This window comes from Centrocercus urophasianus, unplaced genomic scaffold (genome assembly GCF_019232065.1).
Source record: "Centrocercus urophasianus isolate 14NV4802_14NV808 unplaced genomic scaffold, USGS_Curo_1.0 seq_18, whole genome shotgun sequence".
In the NCBI taxonomy this organism is placed as follows: domain Eukaryota; kingdom Metazoa; phylum Chordata; class Aves; order Galliformes; family Phasianidae; genus Centrocercus; species Centrocercus urophasianus.
In genome coordinates, this window is record NW_024884733.1 from 11,936,755 (window position 1) to 11,958,861 (window position 22,107).

The following is a 22,107-nucleotide window of genomic DNA, read 5'->3' on the forward strand; positions in this document are numbered from 1 at the left end:
TTTTTGATGCAGTGTGATCTACCAGTAGATATGGAACTGTGTTGATGGCAGATTGTTCAGGGACGTGGTGGTGCATAGGTTTTCAGGCATGTTATTATCACATTACTTTTTTCTGTTTCCCATCAGTTACAAAACACTTCCAGGATGCAGGTTTGTGAAATACAATTATTTATTCCGCTGTGTGTTTTGTCTCAAATGTGGCAATTGGAAGCAGCACATGCTAACAGCATCCTCCCCCAGTGCAGGCTGGCTGGGTGGTAAAAAACACAGTATTAGCAAGCTTTCTTGGATACAACAGGGGCACATGGTGTCAAGCAGAAGAGCTCAATGTGAGGGACTGCAAACCTGAGCCAGGAGGTGAGCTGAACCCTGTGATGAGGGGTAGCTGGGGCATGCCAGGACCGCTCTCTGCTGTACACCCCCAGCTGGCCCCAAACTTCCCCAACCTGAGCAGTGAATCTGGAGCAAAAGGAGTTCAGAAAGCAAATCTGGAGGCAGAGGAACAAACCAAGCCTGCCTTGTTGCTGTCATGGCAGAAGCACCTGGCACAGCCCTTGCATTCAGTGATGGGTAGCATAGGCGTGCCCTGCCTTTTCCCAGTGCCCAAGTATTGGTCCTTCTGTGCCTCCTGTCAGCGTGCTGAGATACCTGCCACCATATTGGATGGAATTAGTGGTGATTTACTTAGCTATATGAAACAATGCAATCTTTTAAACAAACAGACGAGCACCGCATTGTTACCTATTTATTGACCGTCCCCATCTTCCAGCTGAAGCGGGGAGTCTGACCGCTGACCACTAGATGACACTGTTGTATAACGCCGTGCTCAGCATTAATGGCTTTAACAATAACTAATTTACTTAGGGAACACGTATGTGTATAATTAGGAGTCATCAATGTCTTTCTTTTAAAATAAAATAAGTTTACCATACCCAATTAGATATTTCTTAAAAGATGAATTTCATTCTAATTGAGTAAAGCTATGCTACTGGTTTAAAATACAGCAAAGGATGTATTTGTATCTACTTTCACAGTTTCCATGTATTTTTAGTTCTTGCAATAAATGGATCTGATTGCACCATTTAAATCGATGCTCTCTCAAACTGGTATGACATAAATGATTGTTCTGTCATTGGGATTTTACTGCCATTGTTTTCCGCATGTGAGGTTTGTTAGTGATCTCTCTCTTAAATCTCATTCTGTCTTTCCCCCTCCTCCCGAGTATGATCTTGAATCTGCATGTTCTTTCCATCAAGACTGAAGTAATCTATTTAAAGAGCCAACAACTGCCACCCTGCAGGACTAGAGCCTGGCCACAGGCTTCCAGGCAGCAGCCGTCAGCAATCCCCGCGAATGAATGAGCTCCAAAATGTCCGTTGTGTGAGGGGTTTCTTTAGAAGCTCAGATTTCCTTTAGATGAGTGTTGCCCATGGAAAATCTGGTTTGTACAGACATCAGACTAAATTCAGCCTAGGTGAAATGCAAATTTGGTGCTTTTCTATAGGAAAATTGCCTTTAAGCTTTTATGTGAACTCAGAAGGATCAGCTAGACAGTGCCACACCCAGTGCGGGCAAGGCTTACATCCCTGCCCAAGGAAATTTTAATGTCAGAATTTGCTTTACCAGGTCAGTTCTGAATATCCCCACCAAACGCCGTGTCACTGCCCATACTGGGGCTGTGCTCTCTTTACAGTTTCTTCAGGTCAGTAGGAGGTTTGATACAGGTGATGTTCCCATCAGCCGTGGTGACTCCAGGCAGGGCACCACTGCTTTCGCCTTATGGCTGTTCCTGTCATTCCATTCCTGCGGCTGCTTGAGCAGAGCTTGTCTATTAAATCTTGATGGCATTTTTGAAATTAATTTCAATGATTTTCTGGAAAAAAAAGCTACTCCCGCAACAAAATAATGACAAAGTCATCTTAGAATAATTTTCAGAAGGTGGTTTGTAACTACACAGTACCTCAGAAGTTTTGACTATTATCCTATTTGTGCAATGGTTTTTCTGCTATCTCTGTATCTCACATGCAAGATTAAGGGCTATTATATTAAGTCACATTTCTGTCTTATTTATTGAAGTGTTGTTTCGCTAAATAAGGCAGCAATGATTTGAGCTGGCTAAAAACCTGCTTGAAAATTATCTTTCAGCAAAAGGTTTTCAACAACCTCTATTTTTGAAGCTAAAGTACTTGAATTCCCAATGACCAAATTCATTAAAATATAAATTAGCCTAAAGAAACAGATGAATTACAATGGAGTATTTGCATATCATATTTGGTGTGAATGTAACAGTTTCTTCATGTAGACTAACAGCTACTACAATCTTCAGAGCCTCAGGGTTGAGTAAATGGCTAAGGGGAGAATAAGGAAGGAAAGTGGACAAGGGTGGAAGCTATTTGTACTGAAGAATATTGCATAATTTTGCAGTCAGAATTAAAGCCTGTTTTAAAGCAGGTTCCTCAACTAAGGTGTATCTTATCTAATCAGTCAGCATTAGAAGTATATGCATGTCACAGTGTTCCAACACAGAAGGAAATTCAAGGAAATAAATGTCATGTTTTGATTGTATTTTCAGAATTGTAGGTAATTAGTGATTATTGCAAAACAGGAGAATGTGATCTGAGAAATAAAGGTGAAGAGCAATCAGGCTGGATGGAATTACAATGCCTTATCTCTGGGGAGGTAAATGATCCAATTGTGGTAAAGACCTTTGCATCTGCAAAAGGCAGGAATAGAAATTACTCATAAAGTTTGACCTGTTGTTCTGTAAGTAATATAGCAGGGACTCCAACAAAGAGTATCATGTCAATTCTTTCTAATAAATGAGGCTGAACTGAAAGAGTGGCTTCTGTAGTTTCTCTGATCTGTACCAAATATCTGCTCTATGCCTTCATGTGTATTTCTGTGAATTGCTGATGCACTTGGCCAGTGAGTTTTCTGCGACTTCAAAGCCAAACCTTTCACTTTGCTTTGTATAAAACATGCCCAGAAGCTGGGCACTGAAAAAGAGTAAGTAGGGAGAAAAATATTGATTTTAGATGTTAGGATAATCTAACAAAAATGGTTCCACCTAAAAAAAGAAAAAAAAAAAAAAAAGAAGAAAGAAAAAAAGAAAAAAGCCCATCTCTGCTTCATTTTGGATTTCTTAGCTTTGGTTTTGTGCCCAGAGTTTCAAGAGAACTCTTTTGTAGGGAAAGAACTAGCTCCATATAAATGCAAACAATAACTACGAATATTGCATCTATGACTTCTACACTGTACAGCAATACTGGAGAATACACTCTTAAAAGACACTTTTTCACATTGTTTTCTGTGAGAAAGGATGAAGAAGGGCATAGTTAGTCTTCAAGAATGACTGGCATCACGTTCATCACTGGCGTTTTGGAAGGGGTTTTGTCTGATGTGGTAGAGCACAAGCCTGATTAGCTCTAACATAATTACCTTTGTTAGCTTTTGTGATGTAACTCAATGTATGTCATTGTGCATCACTTTGATGAAATAATGTTGGGAAGAAAGCTGAAATTGCCAAGTAACCCCAGACATATGGTCCCCTTTTAAAAAATGACTAAGGTATTTTGAAGCCTACAAGTCAATAGACCTTTATACTTCTAAATCATCTAGAATATCTTTGAAAATGCAACCTTTAATACAGTCCCAGCTTTCTAAACAGCTTGAGGAGTCATCCCAAAATTTCAAGATAAATTTGAAGTCAAGAAAAATGAGGAATGGCCGAGTTCATTCAAACTGAGAAATAATAAATCATAAGATGTGAAGAAGGGAAAGTTCCAGGTCTAAAGCTTTTCAAAACAATGTGATTTTAAAATTTTGTCATACGATTGTCATAGAGCAAGTCACACGAGCAACTTGAAACGTGTAAGTAATCTGATAGGTATTACTATTATTGCTCCTTAGGAAAGTGTTTCAACAATGAAGTGACTGGCAACCTTTTACATTTGTTGTCTAAAATACTTTCCACCATTTTCTTGATTTTGTCAAAGTTTTCATGGATGAAAGAATTCTTAATATTCAACTTTGCAGTATTTGAAACCAACTCAGATCATTTTATTAGAGATTTATAAATTTTATTTAAACTGAATCCAAGGAAATGGGGAAAAATATTGCAGATGAATAATTTTTTAGGGATTGGGAAGAAGTAAAGAAGTGTTTGGTATCAGAGCATATAAATAGTTCTAGCTGACAGCAGAACAATAACTTCAGAAGATCACAGATTATTCTCAGCTTTTAATAAAAAAGAAACGAGATTTATTCAATTTGAAGATAAGAAATTATGGCTCAATTCTGCTCTTTAAGCATTTTCCAGATAATTTTAACTATTGATTTCAGTGTTTCTAGTCCCGATTTGCACTAATAAAAACGAGGTGCAAATGAGTGCTGATGAGTCTCTACTGAAGTTAAAGGAATAGTAGAAAATGTCTATGAATATTCATTACAATTCAGGAATGAACTCCAAATTGATCATGTCTATGACTTCTGGTGAATTTGCTGTCTGTGAGCATATAAGCACTTGAAATTAACTTTCATGAATATTTGCAAAGACAAATTTTCAATTAGACTTTTCAGATACAGAAAATAAATGCTTAGCAACAAATTCTTAGAATTGTGAGATTTGAATTTCACACCATGTTGCATATCTGAAGGACACAAGGAAGGTTTTGTCTGTGTGGAGACCATCGATGAACCCTTACTTTGTTAACTGTGGGAATCATCAAGGAGAAGAAGCAAATGAGAAGAACAAATGTAAGAAGATAAGAAACAGTGTGGATTTCTATTTCGGGGTTTTCTTTTTTTAATGTATTGAACACTGTAGTTGAGCATGAAGTGAATCTTAGAATCTGGCTTCTCCTCATTTGTGCAGTCAGGAAATTGTCACCAGTATTTTCCATGACTACGTCCAGTCAAAATCATTTTAAGAAAGTAGTTGGGTGTTTTAACTGCTTAAGACACAGGAGTCATGATAGAGTGGAGAGGCTGATAATTTGAAGTAGCTTAGAAAAAGCACTGTGCATGTGATCGATTACTGTCATTTGACTCCAAAATGAGATCTGTGGTTTCTATAAGTTTCTTTTAACTTGTAAGAAGCTCTAAATCCAATAAGATGTTTATATAGAATAGTTCTTGTGGTATATCAAGTTTAAGCGTGATCTCGTGATCTTGAGTGTGTTGTGGCTTGCAGGATGACCTGCAAAAAATATTCATATTAAGGAGTACAATAGAAGGGACAGTTGAGGAATTCTTCTGTGACAAGGGGGAGAAACCTGTCAGTGTGTGAGTACGACAGGACGTGTCCTGTGTGGCACATTGATGTTTGTATCCCAGACACTAAGAGAGTATACCTGACCCCAGTGTGGGCTGGGTAGAACAGGTTAAGACCTGAACTGTGACATGTAAAGATTCCAGGAGCCTGCGGAGTTGCTGTAGGACCCTGAGCTGGCTCAGAGGAGGTGAGCTGAAACACCCCAAGGAAGGAAGGAGCACTGCACGGGGTGAATAGCCTGGGCAAAATTTGCAGCAGCCCACTGTGCTGCTGATCTTGCCAGGGCAAGGAAGGGTGTTTGTTAATAACTGCAATCTATAATTTTGTTTTTGGTTTGGTTTTGTTTGTTTGCTTTTTAAATTTTTGTTTAGTTTTTATTTTTCTGAGTTTCACCAGTGTAGTGCATAAGAAGTTTGATATTATGAAAAAAAATTTCTCGGAGTATTAAGGAACAGGCTGCCCAGGATGGTGGAGTCACCGTCACTGGTGATTTCCAAGAAATGTGAAAATGTGGCACTGAGAGACATGGTTTAGCAGGGATGGTGGGATGGGATGATGGTTGGGCTAGATGGTCGAGTGGTGTTTTCCAAATTTGCTTAATGATTATGAGATTCTAAGAGCCTAGCCATTTATTTTGCTGGAACATGTCCTGATTTCATCTTTTATCCTGTCAAATGAAAAGCACATTCTCTGTGGCTGGTTTGGGTACTTTCTTACTTGGGGATTGAAGAACTGAAGTACTGTGTAGGGAAAGCACTGCTCCCACTCAGTTTTGGAGCCAGCTTGAGGGCAGGTGTTGGGTGGGCTGGGTCATCCCCTCAGCCGGCAAAGCCAGAGCCTCCAATGCACAGCCGGTGGGGGAAGGTTGTTTATGATGCATAAGGTACCCTAAGAGGGTCATGCAGCTTGAAAGAAATCAGATCAGGTTTCTGAAACTCAGACAACTGAATTATTCAGCATGCTTCGCTTGCAAAGGTGCTGAGCACCTTGAATCCCATGTTTGAATAGTCTGCAAGCTAGAAAATTATTTATTGCAAGAAATTTGTGAGTACTTTGAAATCAGGAATTATCTGGGGAGGTTTCTAAGAGGTTTGTAGACAATTCATAAACAAGAAAATAAGAATGAATAAATTATTTTGTTACATTTTACTTCATCTCTAGTTTTGATACTGAAGGAATTTAGCCCAAGTGCCTAGAAGGCATGCATGCAAAGGATAGGATTTCTTGTGTAAAAGCTATACAATGTGATAACATGGTTGTACTGCATATTCAGTTTTGATATGTAACCTTTTAAATAAATTGGAATACTCTCTGTGCCTATGCTGGCACACATCTAGGTATCATAAACAATAATTTTGTAAAGGTCACTTCTTCACTAAGCATTTAGAGCTCATGGTAAGAGCTGTGTAGGACTATTAAAAGGACCTTTTTGTTTCTGTTTTTTGGAGGTCCTTGGTAGTTTTTCTGCTTTGAAGCTATATTCAGTATAGCTGCTTGGCAGCCCTTTGTGCCATGGGTCTGGTGGCCCTGGTTGTGCAGCCCTGTGCTATGTGTCTCTGTGCTGCCCAGTCTGTGCTGGCAGCAAGTGCCAGTGTTGGCCATACATACTAGGGACTGTGGTGCTGAAGGCCTTGGGTGGGCAGCGTCCTTTCTGCTATGCATAGGGAATAATGTAGCATGATCCACATGGTGGTAGGCTGCTGACCCGTGTCAGTAACAAGAGGTAATGGCTTTAAGTTGCACCAGGGGAGGTTCACATTGGATGGTAGGAAAAATTTCTTCTCAGAAATAGTGGTGGACTGTGGGAACAGGCTGCCCAGGGAGGTGGCAGAATCACCTTCCCTGGAGGTTTTTAAAGCAAAGATGAGGCACAGAGAGCCATGGTTAGCGGTGAAGTGGTGATGAGCTGATGGCTGGACTAGGTGATCTTAGTGTCTCTCCAACTTTAATGATTCTGTGATTCTTTGAGTAGCATTTCAGAAAAAGCAGCTATCTTGCCATGTTATCGTAGTCGGGAACCTGGGCAATACAGCTGCCAACAGCAGTGTGGGAGGGCTGTGAGCCCAGGTGCTCTGCGAGCTCAGCCCAGCTGGGCAGTGCCTTGCTCAGCATTCCCTCCAGCTTCTGCTGCCACGCAAGGTGCCAGTGAAGCTGTTGGTGAAACCAATTTATTTTGGCCCAGCCAAAAACTTATTTTGCTTGGTCTTGCTTAAATCCTGCAAAATATTTTGTCTCAGATGAGATTTTTGGAAGATTGTAGCTCATCTGACCGGCATTAAAAATAGCTATATCCACTGGTCTCTAGAAACAAAGGCATCCTGTTACACATACTCTTTAAGTAATACCTACTGGGATGTTCTTTCTTGTGATTGACAAGATGACCTAAATCAATATCCTTCTATTTCCAGGCCTCTTATTTTAAGGAAATCCACAGCTGTCTTGCCAACAGCAAGTGCAGAGGAGAGGTGTTCCCTGCTGCAATGGCACGAGAGGACAGCCTAAGCAGGGTATGTGGGTTCATGCAGAGCAGGTCCCTCTGGTAGTCACAAGCCTTGCAGGTGCTGCTGCTGCAGAGGCTGCTTGCCCTGGGCTCGCATGATGCAGGGCAGCAGTCTGGGACCGCTGGCTTCTGCTGCTGCTAACCATGCTGCCACAGTGTTTATTCAATACCTAGGAATTTTATTTAAAATTATTTCAGTTCTCTCTCAGCAAGAAGCCCATGAATGCATGATTCAAAGCTTTGATTTTTGCTTCTTTGGAAGGCCTGCGCCTAGCATCAGTCTGTGATCTCACAGGAGGTTACATGCACACAACAACAAAGATGTATCAGCCCAAGTTTAAATTACCCCGGTGACTCTTCTGCTGGAAAATATCTTCACTATTTGTGTGGGCAAGCTGCTCAAAATCAATACGTCCTAAATTTCAAGTGCAAGTGAGGGCTTTTTGCTGGCCTCTCCTGTATGCCCATGCTGAAGCCTATCAATAGATTGTCTATTTTATGAGGTTCTTGATCTTATTTAAATTTTAATACATTTGTATGAGTGATTTTTGAAAAAAGACATATTTTCAATAACATTATAAAAATACGTATTCATAAATATGTTTTAACATTACCAAACTCAAATCTAAGTTTCTGTTTTTCTCACATTGTTCCACAAAATGGTTTCTTTGACTAGTAATTTTGTTTCTCTATTAGCACTGACCTTCCCAATGACCCCTCACTGCTGAATCAAAAGGAATTTTGCTTGTGTAAGATACTAGGAAATTTTCTCAGGAAAGGGATAGTACTTAAGTCTCATACAAAGGAATAAAGGATGATATTTCCCTTGTGATTGATAAACATCATTTTAAAGTTGAGCCTGCTTTGTGGAATGGTGAAAAATGGTTGCAGCAGTTAAAAAGAGGATCAACTATGTAGAAAATAAGAAAGAGTGTGAGTTGTAAGTGTGGAATATGAAATGATTTTTTAGACATCAAGTTAACAAATTAATTTGGCTGACATTGCCTTCAATTTACATAGAAACCATTTTTCGTATTTTCTGGGTAGATCATTTTCTATGTTCTGCTGTGACTGGGGGAAAAAAAACCAAGCAGATGAGTCCTTTAAGGCAAGAGAAAACATCCCAAAAGTCATTTTAACTCATTCCAAGAGCTGTTCAGCAGGCGGAGATTCAGTGAATGACAAAGGAGTGCACAGAGGGAAGCAGGGATGCCAGGTTAACAGCTGGTATCTGAAAAAGGCCAGTTTGCTGTTTCTGTTGGTACCTCTGCATGGAGGCTGGGGTAGACTGTGCTGATCAGGCCATGTTCCAGCAAGAAGGATGTTTCTGACAGGTTGCTGGTCTGGAATTCCTGGCTTGTGAGATCCCAAAGCAAAGCTGGAGTGTGCTTCCACACTGCCATTCGCAGGTGGAAAGCCATTCCGCTTGGACTCAGTGGGAATACCCCACCAAGGGAAGCTGTCCAGGATGGCCTTGTTTCAGTCCTACTCACATATTAGATGTTGCCATTAGACTAGGTAGACATATGCCAGCCCATTTGAGTTCTCTCTCTTCTATCACAGAATTCTGAAGCAATTGTTTTAATTTATGTCTATTTGTTTCTCTAATTCTTTCTTAATGCCTCAAAGTTGAGCAGTTGGTGATAGGACAAAGTTACTCAGAATACCATGATTGCCATTTTTACCTATGCAGGCATGTAATAATATAGGCTGAAAATGTAGGCAAGTTAAGCCTTGCATGGTGACACTGGGCAACTAAAAGAAACCTGTAAACATGCCTATTTACGTAGTTAAGACCATAATTTAACTCAGTATTTTAGGGACACAACATGGAGGGTGTTCACACATCCAAAAAAATAGCACATGCATGAGAGGTCTTAACAGATATTTCTGATTTGTTCCACAGTTTGCAAAACCACAAGCTCTGCTATTGTGATCTGTTTTGAAATTAAACAGTAGCAACCTGTGTGATACAGGCCAATTCACATTGACTAGGAAAACTAAGGTGTTAGGAAGAGAGAAGCAATAAATAAATAAATAAATAATAGGCTGCCTATTCTTCTCTCTTTTAGCTCTGGCACAATTTGGCAGAGATATGGGGAAGGGGCTTTTCACCTCTTCAGGGAGAGACATAAACTTGGACCACACAGTCTCAAACTCTGCCAGCTTGTCATTCAGCTCGTGCATTCAAGATGTTGCATATTAATAGCACTCCTTGATGGCTGGTGGATGTGGGTCTCTTCACCTATACAAAATAAGCCTCTTGGCACAAAAAAGTACAAAAGAGGCCCACATAGGAAAAGAAATGCACTAGAGAACTGCTTTGGAGAAACTCTGCACAGATGCTCATGTGCAGATGCATATTTCAGATGTTCTTTTTTCCTGATTAGCATGCAGCAAACTCACCTGTTTTGATGCCTAGAGGAGTCACAGCAGAAGTAGCAAAACACCTGTGTGAGTTCTTTTTTTTTTCCCTATGAATATGATTTCCATAGCATGCTTTTTCAATTGCCCTTGTGTGTAGCCACTAACATCCTTTTCAGTCTCCCTCTTGGATATGTGTGAGCTGTACAGGGTAGTACTTCAAGATGGAAACAAAGCACAGACAGTGTGAGGAGCTGCACATTGAGAAGGAGAAGGGAATGTGAACTGGTAGCACCAACTCTAATGGCATAGGAGCACTGGCGGCTCAGGCAGGACGAGTTCTGGCACAGCTGAGACAGGAGGATGAGCTGGCAGGAGCTGGGTAAAAATTTGGTACTCCTGATTTGCAAATGTTAAATTTACATGGGGCCTTACCTGAGGTGTGGTCATGAGATCCATGAACAAGAACCAGCCTGCTTCCCCCTGAGCCTGCAATGTGCGGGTGACAAGGAGCATCTGATCCTAATTCTCACACTGTGCTCTGCGGGAAAATCCTATGTATGCCACAGAAAAAATAGACTCCTTTGTGCTCTGCTCCATCATAGTTCACTCCACTGGCAGAAAGCACAGCTCAATTCTATGTGTGTGTTTTGCAAAAAATGAGCCTCGGGTGGAGAAGGCGGAGGGAGGGTTACTTGAATGTGTGTGGGTATCTGGTGCAATCCACAGTGTGAGCCACGTTTTTCTGGCTATTTCAGCATATACTGAGAATGACACATGAACAGTCCAAGCTATTTTCAGAATTGACAGTTTTTCTTTTCACTCTGATAATTGCTTCTTTAATACAGTAAAGTATGCAAAGTGCTTCAATAAACTTTTAATTAGGAATGGGAGTAACGGTGAAACTAAGAGAAAGCTTTAGCCAAAGCTAGAGCTGACCTTGGCTCACACCTGTGTTGAGCTTGATTCACTTTTGAAAAGAAATCGCGTATCTTGGCATTTGTTGGTTTGTGGCAAGCAGGTGTCCTGAAGAAGGGCAAGAAATGTTGGTTTTGTGGTATTTTTGACTCAGGAAAGACCCAGCAGAAATCCTCGTTGGTGAGAGTCAGGAAATAAAGCAGCTTGGGTGTGTTTTGATCTCAGATGTCAAATACTTCTTTAAATCAAAATATTCAAAATATGTGAGGTTTTTAAAAAGCTCTGAAATCTTCTCAGATCCGTACAGCTGAGAACAGATTACAAGCAGAATTCTCCGGATTAATCTGAGATGGATTTTGCTGCAGTGGCAGCTCTTCGACTGAAGCCTGCTGATTGACACCAAGAATGGGAATACACTGTGAAGGGGGGTCTCTATTTTCTCTTAATCTGTCTAAATCAATTAAGCGTTTGAGATGTGGTAGTGTATTTTCTGGGAACTTAATTTCTCATCCTGATGAGAAATGTAACCAATCCCTTTTGACTTTGCAAAGGAAAATGCATCCCACAGAGCTGCGTGCAGTGTATGTAGAAATATATGTTTAATGAAAAATGAGAAATTATGGATCAAATAACTATGTGGAAGCCACTCTCACAAACAATGAAGATCATACTGGATGAACTCCAAATATCATTACTATTGTTTAATATTAGCTCCAGTCCTGCATCTGCATAAGATAGTGTCAGAGATAATAATCTCACCAGACCGATATAAACTGCAAAACTGAAATTACCTTGCCCAATTACTTTGTTTTTTCTGGTGGTGTTAAATGACTGTTTTTGTCTGAATCATGCAAGAGAGCTGTGATTTTTACCTTTAAACTCCTCTGAAAATGCAGCAGTTTAGCATGAATGCCTATTTCTTTCCAGACTACGTTATGTGTGAGTTTGATAGGAGTCACCATGGTGAGGAAAGGAATAATGGATTTTCAGGTAAGACATCTTCATAATGAATTCACTCCTTACACCATGTTAACGCCCACACATGGAATTAAGGACCTCTGTAACACAATGCAACAATTTACTAGAAATCACAAAACACCAATAATAGAATTGGATTGAAATTGGCTGCCAAATCCTCTGTCTCTGATAAAAGAAGGATAGGTAAAGTTATGCCAGCACTTTTTAACTCCTTCCTATAACTTGCTGTGGGTCCACTGTGCATTTTCTAAATGAGAAAGGAGGAGATTGATTGCAGTGCTATGTATGCAACACAAAATGCATTTAAAAAAAAAAAAAAAAGTTTCAGGAACAGCAGTGAATATAAACTCAATTCAGATGGTATTTATTTAAATAATTACAGCAGTTCGTTAACTTGGATAATCTCCTGATTTACGCAAGTGAAAAAAGGAAGAGTCAGGTTCCATATTGTATCTTTGGATTGATAAAAGTAAGCGAGCCTTTATGGAAGAAGCATGTGAATGAGGTTCCTCAGCTGACATTTTAGAAAAGCACAATCAAACACCAACATTTTACAAAGGACTCTTAAATCCTCAGACTGAATATTGTCTGTTTTCACCGGTAGCAGAGTACCAAACTGTAAGCAGAACTGAGCAGGATCTGACTTTCCATCACAGACAGTTAATAATTAAATCAAACATTATATTCAACAATAGAACATATGCATCAGCTTCTTTCAAATTGCATTTCCTTCCTGTTAGATCCATTAGTGTAAACCAGACTGCCTTTAGAAAACCCCTTATTGCTGCTGTCTTTCAGCACAGTTCCTGAAATGGATAATGTGGTGCATATTATGGTCAATTACACAGAACTCCCTAGTGATAGGGTTTTAGAGTTTCAGAATAAAACAGCTGGAACTACAGGGCTGTAAACTAATCTGAAAAAGAGACAATAGTAAGACATTTGATGCACATTGTTAGAACATGGACAAAGACTAGATGTGAAATACTACCTATCACCATGCCTACTGTATCTCACAGCATCTTCTCTACAAAATGCCAGTTAACTCTTGAAAGCCAAGACAGTCAAAAGTGAAAGATTTTGCCATCAACAGATGTACACACAGCTCTGTGACCTAAGCAGAAACATTAAAGGAGGAACTTGATACAGACTCCTTTTAATATCAATGGAGTTTGAGTCAAACCCAGAACCCTATTCAAAAATGATAATTTGTTTGTGAATGCGTAATAAATATATACTTACACATTCTAAAAAACTTTGTCCTTCTCTCTTTTATTAATTGGAGAAGCAATGAAAAGTGAGCATTTTGGATGCAAAAATTGCAAGTGGTTTTGGATATATCAAGGCTACTGTTAACAATATGCAGTGCTTGATCCTCCATCAATACAAACTGACAGAAAAGCTCCCATTAATTTTAGTAACACAGGAGCGAATGTTTAGAATAACATATGCATCATTTGGAAGCACAGTGACCATGATTACATGTGTAATCACAGTAATTGTGCACACAGTTGCTGGTTGGGTATCTAAAACTGCTTTTCATAAATCAGTTTCTCTGCTTGCATGTATACTCACTGCAGCCACTTGTGCAAATACAGTGCAGCCCAGAGCATCCCTACCTTTGTGCTTGCCACTGACGTGATACAGAAGAGGGCTCTATCTGTTGCTGTGTGTATGTGGGATAGAGAAGCATATGTTTTTGTTGCAGTGGTGTGAACAATAAATAAGAAAGGAAGAAAAATTGTTGCAGTGTCTATTTGGGAAAGTAAAAGTGTGAAACTACTACAACTAATTTTTCAAAAGGACAGAGACTGATTTTCACCGGCTCCTTTCTTGCAAGCCTGCTTATCAGCAGGGTCCAGCAGGCATCAACATGTTCACATTTTGCAATGCTGTGGCAAAATAATCAAATTATTTAGAAAATAACAGCACCATACTGCAATAAAATAAAAAATAAGATATGAATTAAATAATAAAATAAGCGATGAATACAATTTTGCATTAAAAAAAATCAAATTTGCAATTTAGGCTGCTATGAATTTCTTACATCATGAAATGTGAAAATGAGATGTTCTTCCTAGCTACAGTTAAAAGATTTGCTCCTCTATACAGAAGATTGATTTTTATAGTCATAACAGTGGAAAAAAGCACATCCTTTGTAGACTTCCGGATTCATCCTTCTGCTCAGCAAAATGGTAAATTCTACACAAAACATTTTATTCTTCTGTCTCTTACAGTCATGGCTTCCTTCTTCCCCCGGAGAGCAATGAGTCTGTTTCCCTTTTTCAATAACAGCTTTATTACAGCATGTTAAAGGGAAACAAGAAGATGAACAGACCGGGCCTGGCTGTGCAGCGATCACTCTTCTGAGGAGCCTGTGTGAAGAGATGCTGGTCTGGGAGTCAATCTGAGGAAAAGCAGAAGATATTTGCTTTATGTAAGTAAATGCGGGTGCAGAGTCCTATTGTCTCAGCATGAGTAAGCATTGAGCAGTTTCCTAAAACTTCATTGTAGTACTTGAATCCCTTCTTTATTCTTTACAGGCATTCTGCTGATAATCGAAGCAAATTTTTACTGTAATTTCATTAGAGTAGATGTGGCGTAACCTCACTGAAGTCCAATCAGAGAGAATTTCAGCGCTGTACGTTGTTTATGGTCTGCAATATTGCAAATAGGAGTTGTGCATGTGGACTGAATTCAATATAAAGCATTAAACACTATCTCTTTTGTAATTAATGCAAGAGCTGTATGAAGTCTGCAAGCTAAGAAATCCCGCAAGTCCTGTAGAAAATGTTTGTTGTTTTTTTTATGCAGATCTGAAGTATTATTCAAGTTCACTCCAGAAGACAAGAGAACTGTTGGTACATGATTTATATAAAGCTCTAAGACCTGGTGCTGAAGGAAACTTCTCTCAGAAGTGTGCGTTTATTTTTTGATACCTTTGGTGATACGTGCTGCTTCATCTACCATCTCTGTAAGTGTGGTCTCACTTTCACTGTTATTGAAACGTGTATCAAGTGAAATGAAAACAGAAATTTGGGAAAGGATATAATTAACCTACCTGTGAACATTAACCTTAAATATTGTGCTAATTACCTCAATAATTTAATCACTGCAGATCTCAAACTCGTTTGTTAAATATTTAATTCTGCAAATTGTTTCTGATACAGAGGTGTGGGTAGCTTTCTGTGAATGTAACCTTCTATATAAAACTCCTTACAAAACCATTGTATATTTGCACTTCAGCAAAAAAATCCACCGTCAACAAGACTTTTAATGGCAATCACAGAAAACGTTCCCTGGGGCAAAGAGATACAGTGCCCTACTACTCGTAAATCTAATGAGCGTGTTGTGTGCCGAGTAGGCCACAGCAAATTTCTGTCTGCACATCTTCAGGTTTGATTCCATGGTAGTCTAGACTGGAAAGTTTCTTTTGCCTTGTTTCTTTGGCTGTGGTGCAGTTGTGTGGTTGTTTCTTAGCTGTATACCTGATTACTTGAGCAGCTAACCACATTATGTCCTTGAACTTCATCTCTTCTCATCAAGTGAATATTTTGTGCTGCTTCTAGGCCATGGGGTCACCCCCAGCCACTGCCGCTGGGCAGCAAAAGCCAGGCCATGGGAGCTGGGCAAACTGCCAGGTGGAAGGATGGCTGGCAGAGAGGTGGCAAGAGGTGGGGGGCCGGCCCTTACACCCTTGGCACCTCAATCTTCCATCCCATGGAAAAAACAAGTCACCCTTCCTTCGTCTTTTCCCAGGGGCATCAACCAGCCCTGTGTTTCAGGCTGTACCGGATGGCAGTACTTCTTTGTTTTTGTAATGTATGTCTCACTTACTGAGAAAGAAGATGAAGATTGGCTTTGACATTGTGTTGCTGCACTGTAAATTTTACTATTAGAGTAAGGTGCAAAGGTATCCTAAATCCGTCTGATGGCTCACACCAGACCTCTGTCAGGAGCTCTCTGATTAGGTGGGTGTTCACTGTAAGTGCTTGTTTGGGACTACATTATTACCTTATCATATATTATTCAGAATTTCTTTCTGATTGCCTATATTTATTTACTACACACTTGTACACATAATTCATACTGTTTAGTTCATCCCTGGCAATAAGAAACAAATTTCTGTAAATTTAACTGAATAAAGTTGTATTTGCCTTGTTAGTCATCAGAAGTCTGGTTCCTTCTTATGCATTACCTGAGTTTCTGGGCATTTTTTCCCTTCATTTACTCAAAAAATGACTAATGAATACAGAAAGACAGCCAAGACAGGATGAACTTTTGGACAATTTATGCAAACACGACAGATGAGAATAGATTTACTATAAACATGTCAGGCACAAAAGACTTGACTGCTTTTTAAATACAGTGATACTGCAAGAGATTTATGGATATTTTCAACTGTTCATTAAAGAGAAAAATATTTTGAAACTATAGGCACTCTCCTTTTATCCATTTTTGCCTTCCAGGCTGAGTTGCAAACCTTTGATGTTTTCTTCACCAAAAAATAAAAGTAGTTATGAATTTATTTCTCCCAAGCACTTTCATTTTTGTGTCAATTTACAGTTTTTATTACATTCCTGGCAGTCCAAATTATGGTGTTTGGAGAGCAGCTAGAGTCCCCAGCTCAGAGTTTTCTGAAAATAGGGATGAGGTTCACTTAATGATGCTTTCTGGCACTGCCTTTTTTCTCCTCCTATAGTAATAAAAGGTTAATAAAATCTATGAATACTTTAATGGCCTGCTCAAGCAACCAACCAATTAAAGGTTATTTAGATCTAAATGACTGGTAGCCACTCAAAAAAATTAACATGCAATGACTGGTACCTTCTGGATCAGATTAAGAAAATGAGAATTCTTAGATATGAAACTGTACATAACATAATCCTGATAGTTGACCAAGGTATCAATTCTTACTGCCAGACAGGTATATGCTTAACTGCATCTGTTTAGAATCTACTTCTGTGCCTATGTAAATCAATAATAAGCCTTCCTTTCAACTTTAGTGCAACCGAAGTTGTTGTCTGTCAATGATTTTGCAAGCTAGGATTGAGCTAATGGAATAGTTTAATGAAATTAGGGGATTCTTTCTAAAATCATATTAAACTCAAAGAAGTAGTAGGGAATTTGCACTTGCATTAGTTCTGAAAACCATTGTATCTTGCCAGATTTCCTAGGAAGTCAAAACACTGCACCAAAATGGTAGCAGGAAGGATTGTGCAGTGCTGGAAGATCTCATCCTGCCTGCTTATAGTGCTGACTGTGCTTCTGCTTTTTGAGAAGACAGGAGAAGAAAGATGGAGAAAGAGGAGATGAGAAGATTTGGATGGAAAATAATACAGTTTTCATTGCAGACTTAGAAGGGTATCTACAATTTTGTAGCATCATGATTTGAGTGTCCAGAGAACCTCCAAAATAAGACTTAAGACCTTAATGAAGGTTTTATTTTGGAGAGAATACAAAAAGCAGCTGACAGTATTTTAATAGTTTTTTCTGGACTTGCCTTTTCAGCCTCTTAAAATTAATTGAAGAGCCACAGACCAACACACATTTATAAATAACATAATGCAGTTGGGGATAATGCAAATGTCTTTATAAATAACACAGTATAGCTTAAATCATTATTTTTAATGCTGCTGTTTTTTGTTCCTATATGAACAGGTCTGTACTGGTCTGCATTAATTAAATTTAAGTAGGATTTCTAAGGCCAGATCATCATTACTTCTGTGGACCTGATTTAAGTCTGCAGTAAAACATTTCTCCATTTAGTCTGGTGCTTTTGTGTCATATTTCATACACTAGTTGTCTCTTAATTAAATCCATGATGGCCCACCAACACAGACTATTAAAATAACTATACTTTGCACTTGACATATTTATGATACAGATTCATAAGAGTATAGACTGATACTTGAACTACTCACTGAGAAATGCTAATAAGATTATGATGAAGGTAAGATTAGAACATTCGTCTCCTTTTCTCTTCTCTCTTCTTTTTAGAAATTTATTTTTATAACCACAGTTCACTACGTCTATTTCGGGCTCTTCGATGTTGTATATACCAGCAATTCTTTCTGTCTGTATTTATTTATACCACTTCAGGAAAGTGCTTAAGTGTTGTGTCCTTGAAGTATGAATATGTGCAGATGTCTGTAGAACCTTCGCATGGGATTGACGTGTTCAAGATATTGCATATTAAGAAATAGGCATAGCTTTGAAATTGAATGAATGTAAAATATTGATTATCACAAAGAGCTTCATTGCTTTATCTTTATTGCCCTGTTCCTTGAGCTGTTCTCTGTTAGGGCCAGCAATGTCTGCTCCCTCTGGGGAAGGAGGTAGCAGTACTGTGCCTGTGGTCATGTGCTGCATACTGGCATGCTAGGCAGGATGTGTCCTAGCCCAGCTTACAGGTGCACAGCACAACATTTTTGCATGGATTGGTCTGTGCGATTTGCTCTATGCCTTTTGACTGTCACTGCACTTTGAAATTGTTTGGATGTATGCTCTCAGCAATTAGGAAAGACAAGAAAAGGAAATCATATCCATGAGTAGTATGACTTGAAGGGTTGCGTGGTATTTGTTAAGACTGCTCTTTTTGTGTGCATGAATATCTGGCAATGGCATTCCTTTTCGGATCGTTTATTGACAAAGTCAGTACCGATATCATTTGATATTTTTTTAAATAAAGTGAAAGTGGTGGGTTCAAGGAATTCCATTTTTGAGAGCGAGGACAATAGAAGTGATAAAGCTGCTATCTGGATGGTCTAAAATCAGCAATGATTTCAGTTGCTTTTCAAGACCAAGACATTCCCCTCTTATGGACCTTCTCCTTCTTTCTCTCCCTTTTTTCCAGTTATATCTTTCATGGAAAGGCTCCTGTACATCACTGAATCCAAGTGTGGGCACAATTGCAGATGGCTGTAAATACATGCAGTTTGAAGGATATTTATATTATCAGTGTGGTGTATAGAAACCCAGATCTACATGGTGTTCTGATTTCTTTGGTGATGATACATTACCGTGCTTCACACTGGTATTTTCTATGAAATTATTGTAAGCATAAGATACTGAGATTTCATTTACAAATAAATACAATATTAGAAAGTAAGAATAATAAAGATATATTAAATATATGATCTTCTCGAGAAATAAACCAGCTACAGTTCAGGGAGCTTCACTAAACACATTAAATCTAATAAAATCGCCTACATGTACTCCTGACACTAGTAGTAATTAAAATAACTTGTTTCAAAAAATTGGTCCTATACATGAATACTTATTGGCAATTATTTCTAAGTTCTTCAAACCAAAGATAACGTAATTTGATTCACGCACAATGTTCTTGTAAATGTGGTTCATAGTGGGTTTTATATGCAGCTTAGGACTGTTAATTGCCATTTTGAGCCTCACAGTAAAATAGAGTTCAATATGTCGCTTTTTCTGAAGTATTGAGAAATGTTTGAGAAATGCTTGTCTTAGTCTAATCAACTGTGAATAATTTATTTCTGAGTCCTACTTTTCAGTATAAGTGGATCTGACTTTTCTCGGAGCTTCTAAAGTCTAATCAACTTGTTATATTCATTTAATTAGGAAAGTCTGTAACGAACTGTGAAGTGTATGTACCAACAGGCTTTCTTGTTGTGTAAAATGGGTGTATTTTCCCTGTGAATGCAATTGTGTTTGTTTGTACTGACAGGTAGCCACTACTAAACATTTCAGGTTTTTATGGGTACATCTAGGTCAATATGCATAGCACATAGATGTTTTCTGAGCTGCCTTTTCTCCTTATGCTCGGACAAAAGGTCTTTGACCCTGGTCTAAAATATTGCCCGGTGCTTATGGGATGTAATATGAAAATCATCAAAACTGTCCTTGGCAGGATGTTTCTTTCCATTAGTTAATTAAAGTGGTTTATTATTGCCTACAGCATGATTGCTTTATATGTGTTTTTTTTGTTGTTGTTTTGTTGTGGTTTTTTTTTTTTTTACAAAGAGCAGATGTGCCCATGTCCTGCACTGTTTCTCTTTGTTTTGATAAGTGCAGGAGTGAAGTCACTGCCTGGCAGATCTCTCAGTGATGTCTCAGAAGGAAAGGAGAGCGCTGGTGGGGCTGTGCAGTGGCAGCACAGGGAGAAGTGCTGGGGCTGTGTGATGGCACGGAGACGGCACTGCAAGGAAAGAGGAAGAGTGAGTGAACCTGCGAGCAGCACAAGCCCAGGGCAGAAACAGACATCATCTGGAACTGTCTGCCCACCAATGCTTTAGAAACAACACTGATGATAACAAAGTGGGTATTGGTGTTTTTTCAGATTGATACCCCTAACATTTTGACTGAGTATGGAAGTGAGGAGTAGCTGATCCTAACATGCTGGACAAGATTGCATGAGACTTGAAACTCACTCCTACTAAGAAAAAAATGGAAAACTCCAAGTCTTCAGAACAAATCTGATTTTTGTTTTTATGTCTGCCCGTATTTGATGCGGGAGTTGAAATCAAAATCCAAATTATATTTCCAGATCTAGGGGTCATTTTAAGTACCTTTCCATCTCCCTAGCACAGGGTTTTTCTAAGACTCGTTGACATCTAATGATAATAAGGTCTTTCATTACAGAATCACAAAATACTCGGCCTGTGGCCTTATGTTCAATTAATATTTATTTAATAATCATAGGTAAATTAATTTCCATTGTTTCTGTTCTAATTCTATACGAGATTGTGAGATACAACTAGGGAAAAGCACAGAGAGCCTGAGTAAATGTTGCTCATAGAAAATGTTTCTATTACCCTTTACTTTTAAAACCATTAATAGATTATTAGGAGATATAAACATAGGAGACCATGGATCATATTTGCATATTAATGAAATCCATGAATTATACATTATTTGCTATAGAGAGTACTAGGAACAGTACTCCTTCTTTTTTAATGGCTATAAAAGCTGGCGTTTTCCTGGAGCACACATCACATCCCCTCTGCAATACCTTCTAATAGAAAGCAAGCAAGCCAGCTCTTCAAAGCAATCTCTCACTAAATTTAATAGATTTGTTTGTGTTGCTTTGCAACACACAAGTGTGACAGTTCATTTTAAACAAAATAGTTTTAATAATGTCATTACTAATATCTGTTTGGTCATCTCTCTGAAAAATGGTGTTTTAATGGGAATGTTTCATTTTAATAAATGGCAGAAGAGGCAAGCTGCCCTGAGTCAGCAGGAAGTGGATATACACCAGAGAACAGGCTGATTGTGTTAGATTCATCCAGAACATTGAACAGCACACAGACAGTCCAAGAAAAAGCAACTGGCTTTATTCAAATGATTAGTCTTGCTGCTACGCTGTAGCGCAGATTCACACATTCTTCTATTATTCCTTGACCTTGTGCCAAAAACTCCCACTTGAAGTAATAATTAGAATTAGTGTTTCCAGTGCATGCTTCCATCTTCCTAACAAACAGTAATGAAATGTGGCTTTTACAAAATATGCAGTTAATTAAACTTTTTAAAAACATTGGTTGATTAATACAGTTCCTCTGTGCTATCCCCTTGCTGTACCCAGCTCTTTCTACCTGATATTGGTGAACCAGAAGAAACGCAGTGAGATGAGGGACAGTTTGGAAATTTGCACTTCAATATTGGTTATATTTATTTTCTTTTCTTTCTCATTTTGACTCTGTCTAGGCATAAACTGGAAAGATGGCCATTATTTGTAATCACAGGTTTTTAAGCCCAGGACAGTGTGCGCATTATATAACTGCTCTACGCATACCTTCAGCATGAATATGAAGAATACATATGTCAAGAGCTACAAGGTAATAAGTGGATTTCTAGGCAGGCTGTTTAAAGAGGTGGCTCAGTACTGTATTGCTTAATAACACTATGCAGATAGAAATTCAGATTTCATTTTTTAAATATTATTTCCTGCTTTTTTACTGTCTGCTTTAATTATCCCAGTGCCAAACAAGTGTAGTCTTTTGATTGATGAGAGTTCCACCCCTTTACCCACACCCCTGCAGATATGAGGCTCCACAGTTTAGTACCATAAATCACTGTGATTGTATAACTTAACTACTGTATG

At 38.8% G+C, this 22,107-nt stretch overlaps 1 long non-coding RNA gene across 7 annotated transcripts in view; it reads left to right on the top strand.

Moving 5' to 3' along the window:
- Positions 1 to 22,107, top strand: part of LOC122160970 — a 42,250-nt gene that overhangs the window by 17,521 nt on the left and 2,622 nt on the right. For 2 of the 7 annotated variants that reach the window (XR_006169012.1, XR_006169008.1), the window contains exons 2-7: positions 11,982 to 12,044; positions 14,270 to 14,469; positions 14,847 to 15,006; positions 18,889 to 19,088; positions 20,079 to 20,321; positions 21,711 to 21,841. This is a non-coding gene — a long non-coding RNA (uncharacterized LOC122160970). Of the gene's footprint in view, positions 1 to 11,981; positions 12,045 to 14,269; positions 14,470 to 14,846; positions 15,007 to 15,791; positions 16,004 to 17,200; positions 17,986 to 18,888; positions 19,089 to 20,073; positions 20,322 to 21,710; positions 21,842 to 22,107 lie in introns of all 7 variants that reach the window. The other 5 variants (XR_006169011.1, XR_006169010.1, XR_006169009.1 and 2 more) reach the window with 5 other exon arrangements.